This window comes from Pectinophora gossypiella, chromosome 10, assembly GCF_024362695.1.
Source record: "Pectinophora gossypiella chromosome 10, ilPecGoss1.1, whole genome shotgun sequence".
NCBI classification, from domain to species: domain Eukaryota; kingdom Metazoa; phylum Arthropoda; class Insecta; order Lepidoptera; family Gelechiidae; genus Pectinophora; species Pectinophora gossypiella.
In genome coordinates, this window is record NC_065413.1 from 1,604,339 (window position 1) to 1,610,338 (window position 6,000).

The following is a 6,000-nucleotide window of genomic DNA, read 5'->3' on the forward strand; positions in this document are numbered from 1 at the left end:
CTTAGGCGATGGGATTTCAGTGATGTTGCTGAAAAACAAAGGACCTCGAGGTTATCACCAAGTTGGTGCAAAAATATGCACGAAGAATTGCGAGGACTCACCATCTCGGTTAAGTTGTTTATTTAAATCGAGACATCGGCTCTTGATGTCGCCGATAAATCGTGGCTTTTAATTTGCCCACATTATTGTTACGGCAGTGGAGTCTCCGGCGCTCTCGCGACGTCCCCACCCCACTTTCCATAACCTGTCTCAGCTCAGCCAGCTGTCAGTCTGACACAAGAACCACGAACAAAGTTCCAAACTAGAAAAAATCTACCAAACCATAAATTCGCCGAATCAACGACAATAATCGATCGACTTGTTTGATCCAAAACCTAAATATAATATAATTTCAATAAATGTTGCAGATAATTAAATATACCAAATTTAGAAAAACGAAAAGAAAATTATTAAAATGTTCGGGCCCATCGATAACCCTGCAGCGCCATCTGTGATGTCCTGCGGGTAAAATATAAAAACAACGTTATATCGCAAGAAACCACTAGATGTCGCTACAAGGCTCGTTGGTCCGAAATGCTTCGTTACAATACCCCCCTACCCACGAGAGGTTTCGAACTGGGTGAGAAACACGGCTGCCCTCAGCCATAGAGCCTGGAGCGCACAACCAGTCTAAATTTAAAAAACTGTCTCTAAAGACGAGACGACAAAACAATTTATAAAAAAAAACGTAACGAAGCACAAACACCAACATCTAAACAGCACAACCCTAAGCACAACAATTACCCCGACCTGTTATTCATCACCATTCATTGATCACCTTTCACTTCTTTCATATAGTAGCACCCAGTATCCATTTCACTGGATGTTACCCACATTCATACCCCTGTTGAGCTGACGACTCTCATAGTGTCACTCGATACCCCAATTCTAAAGACAAAGACAAAAAACAAAACAACAGTTGCTAGAGGCTTATTTAAGGAGTCACTACCCGCTCCGTCGAAAAACAAAAAAAAAATAGTCGACCTAATGAGGTTTCCTATCTAAATGAATTTCTAATAAATGGCTACTATAAAGCCTAAAAAATGTTGTCACGAGCAACATGAAAACTATATTAAATAGTTGGCTATAATCGCCTATAAAAAAAAACATAAAAATATGAAACGCTATATTGGGCGTTCATAAAAACGCTGCGTTGCAGACGCAAGTGTGTATGGGCCTTATCAGCGCACCATAAACACACTAAAAAAAAAACATTAAACATAAACAAACATAAAACATCTATTGGTAAATAAATGTACCTAGTTATTTTAAAATCAAAAGACTTAATTGATAGTCTTTAACTACATAAATAAAACGTGTTTGTTATAAAAAGGTTGTTATTAGGCCACTTACGACACAAGTAACCCCACCAAATTTTTTCTAAATGTTATTGAATGCTAACCATGAAAAGGAAAAATTCTCCAATGAGTGACCGCAAGCTTTAAGATTCCCATTCTGCTTCGATTGGATGTCCCTATCGACAGACTCCGTGCATACTACACGCTCAAGACGGTGATGAAGATGATTATACAAAGCCTTAGCACGCATAAGGTGATGACGGTCCCTAGACTTCACTGCTAAATCAAGTTTTGCCTGCAGCTCCTTCAGCTTTTCGGTGATGATTGGGAATTCAGCCTGTGGTTTTCTTTCATCGTCCATTATTTCATCCGGAGAGAAACCAGTGATCAACTCCCTAAGCTGTTTCTTCAATTTGAGAACAGTATCAGCTGGTGCTTCAGCACGAATACTCACCTCATAAATTAATTCATCACGGAGCAGTGAATGTAAATAAACAGTTTGGATATCCATGGTTGTGTTTCAGAGTTATAATTTCAAGATTGAAAAGTGGTTTGAAGTAAACTGAAGTAAATTTATGTTTCAAAATGTACCCGTCTGCCTCCAAAACTTAATTTCTAAAATATGTACAAAATTTTCATATAATATAACCCAAATAAGTGTAATTATCACACAACATCAATTCTCAGTCTATCCCTGTAAATAATTTTCAAAACAATAAAAGAAACAACAGTGTTTTTTAATTAATTTTGTTTAAGGTTATGTTTTAAATATATTAAATGTTTATTGTCACGTAAATATATTGTTGTAATTATATAAAGATTGTAAAGCAAGTGTACTACTATATATTTCTCAATAAATTTGTTATTGACAGACAGTTCTATAAAATTATTTCCAAAACAAATAAGCAAAATGTTTGCCAAGCAGCGGCACAACTAACAATATGATGATGAAGCAAAGCTACAAAATATCAATTTCCACTCAATGTCCTGTTGTAAATGTTATCAAAAAACTATCTTTATAGCTGATGTTTTGAAAGTAATATTGTTTTAATAATAAATGGTAAATTATGTTTGTTTTTTAATTATTTATGTCCAAATTTTATCAAAACAACTCAATACTGATAAAAAAAAAATATAGCTAGTAAGTATCAAAAAAAATGTTCAAATTTGGTTTTAACCTGAAATTTATACAAACAAGGTTAAAAAAGTAAACACAAATGTAGTACTAAAATGACAATAAGCCCTAGACCAGTTTGGTCATAAAATTGGGTTTAAAACTTATTGTACAAAATAAGTATTTAAGTTAGGTCTCTTTAGGAGGCCTAGAACCTTACTTATACTAAGAAACAGACACAACTTAACCTAAGATGCAAACAAAACACAAACAATTCACACAAAATCCCATCACTTTTAATAATAAAAAAAAATACACTGTTTTCACTAAATTTATTCTTAAAGTTTATGCCAACACCACTTATATACTAAAAAAAATGGTTGTACAAAGCGACAATTTCACCAAGAAGGGCGCCACTGAAACACTACTTTGTAATTCCAATAGAATAGAATTCAATTAATGAGAAGTGGGCCGTTAGGTAAAGTATCACTCTGTGACATGACCATGTGCTAGCACTATATTTAAAACACTGTCCGTACACCTGTAGGCGCCTCACTTACTCGAGGACCTCCGACTATCAGGCCTACCTGAGGCGTTCCGGAATACCGTACAGGTGATGAGTTGAGGCCGGCTCAGGCCAGGGCGTGCTGGACGATGGCGGCGCAGCGGGCCAACTGTTACGCAGCTGGCGGGCTGCACGTCCACCGGTCAACCTCGCAGACCTTCACCGGGCCTTATCCGGAGTGTTGACAAAAGGAGAGGCGCGGCACACCCACATGCGCGCCGCACAAAGGAAAGCTTCGACGTGCAAACAACCAAGGCAAGCTCCGCCGTAAAGAAGCTTGAAATAACTTGCAAACGCAGAAGAAAACAGTAGCAATCTTCATTCACAAAATTTGTTGAAATAGTCTGATCCAATCATAAACTTCTTCTTAGATTAAAACTTGCAAAAACGTTAGACGTTAAAACTTGCAAAAACGTTAAAACATTAAAACGTTAAAAACTTAAAGAAAACAAAAACAAAAAACTTTAAAACTTTAAAACTCTAAAACTTTAAAAAAACTTGCAAAAACTTAAAGAAAACCCCATCTGCAACAAGGAATGGTAATGATTAGCATGTGTTCAGCTGACAGCGTGGCAAGGCAACTCACGAGCGTAAAACAAAGAAAATAACTTACAGGTTCATCCGGGATAGTTGGGCATCGCTCGGATGAAACCTAATCCCACCCACTGGACCTTAGGCGATGGGATTTCAGTGATGTTGCTGAAAAACAAAGGACCTCGAGGTTATCACCAAGTTGGTGCAAAAATATGCACGAAGAATTGCGAGGACTCACCATCTCGGTTAAGTTGTTTATTTAAATCGAGACATCGGCTCTTGATGTCGCCGATAAATCGTGGCTTTTAATTTGCCCACATTATTGTTACGGCAGTGGAGTCTCCGGCGCTCTCGCGACGTCCCCACCCCACTTTCCATAACCTGTCTCAGCTCAGCCAGCTGTCAGTAGTCTGACACAAGAACCACGAACAAAGTTCCAAACTAGAAAAAATCTACCAAACCATAAATTCGCCGAATCAACGACAATAATCGATCGACTTGTTTGATCCAAAACCTAAATATAATATAATTTCAATAAATGTTGCAGATAATTAAATATACCAAATTTAGAAAAACGAAAAGAAAATTATTAAAATGTTCGGGCCCATCGATAACCCTGCAGCGCCATCTGTGATGTCCTGCGGGTAAAATATAAAAACAACGTTATATCGCAAGAAACCACTAGATGTCGCTACAAGGCTCGTTGGTCCGAAATGCTTCGTTACAATTGGTGGCAGTGACTATAAGATTCCGGAAAATTCTAAGAAATTATATTATTAGTTTTTCATTTTCTTTGCGCGTTTCTGCACTCTATTAAAATGTTATTTTAATTGTGTTTTTCTGTTTGACTGAGAGAAAATTAACATGAAAAATAGTACAAGTTCATCTACTACTACTACTTATAGTGAGTGATATACAGGTTGTGATAAGCTCCTAAGTTTTAGGCGGGTGACAGGCATAACAGGTAACGATATTTTAACTAATTATATAACAGTTACGGTGTACATAACATTTAAATAATGAAGTGACCGCGTCAAAATGCATGGAACATTTTTTTGACGTGACTAATTTCTAAAAAGCAAATTTGATATTTGCAATCTGATGACTCAAAGCTTACCCCGGCTTTTGGCGGCTCAATAGTAACCCTGATACCAGGGTTGATGAGATTGGTAATCCACCTCACAACCCACACGATAGAAGGAGAAGAAGATGATGAGAAGAAGATATTTAGCTACTTTTTACTTACTTGCAATATTCCTTTTTAGATTAATTGCTGGAGTTGTTAGCAAAGAAGACTCCAGAAAACAAGTTTTAGTATCATAATATACCTGCAATGTTTATTTATTCCGACCCCATTATTTTACCTAAGCACCTCATAACGGCAAACTACGGCCCACATGAATTTAAGTCTCATCATAGAGTTTAATCTAAATTAATTGCAAGTTATAACTGTCCCGAAAACGATTAAGCACTATTGTCCTCACAATAATGGGGACGGACCTTCGGACAGGTCCCCGGATTAGTTAGGTCCCATGTTACCGTCGGATTCCGGGACAATTCGCTACAACACTAATGTTTTATGTAACCCTATTTCTGTAACAGGATGACTATTAAATTTTAACGGTTAAATAGTATTTCTAATTTAAATGCTTTTAGGGATGCGCAGGAATAGTTTCACGCATGCTCTGGGACGAAGAGTTGTGTCCTGAATGTTCCGTGCACCATTTCGTCGCTGACGTCGCTAACTGACGTATCTGAAATTTTTGGAGAATTTTGCACCTTTTGCTATTTCCAATAAAACAGAAATTATTTTGGAAAAAATTGTAGATACGTCTGTTTGAAAGGTCAGCCACGATTTGTCCGGCTAAGGCCAGGCGCGTACTACGAGGTTTTCGCCGCGCGGCAGAAAAGAGCAGTGGCATAATGTCGCACTGTAAGACTGCGCCGCTGCGGTGGCTCTGCCGTCAAGTGCGCGCAATACAATTTAAAACTGTTTGGTACAATATTACAGTGCGACATCATGCCGCTGTTTTTTTCTATCGCGCGGCGAAAAACTCGTAGTGCGCGCCTGGCCTAAGTAGTTAGAGCCTGTTCACACTGGCGACTTGTCCGGCGATTTTTCAGCGATTTCACGGCGAGGCGTGCTCGCCTCGTGCCCGTCGCGATTTACTCATCGCCGCGTGCCCGCGGTAGAGCACACCGAGATTTTGCCGTTGTCACTGTCACGGGCTTTCTTTATTCACAAAATTGCTACTAAAAATAATCGCGGCGAAATTGCGACGTGCTCGCCACGAGCACACGGCGATATCGTGGCGATGGATAAATCGTGGCGATTTCGCCGCGTGCACGCCGAGATGTCGCCGCGTGTACGCCGTTTGCAACAAATCTATGTAGTAACGTAAAGTTTGTCATATACACATAAGCTTACGAGTATATCCCAATTGAGGTAA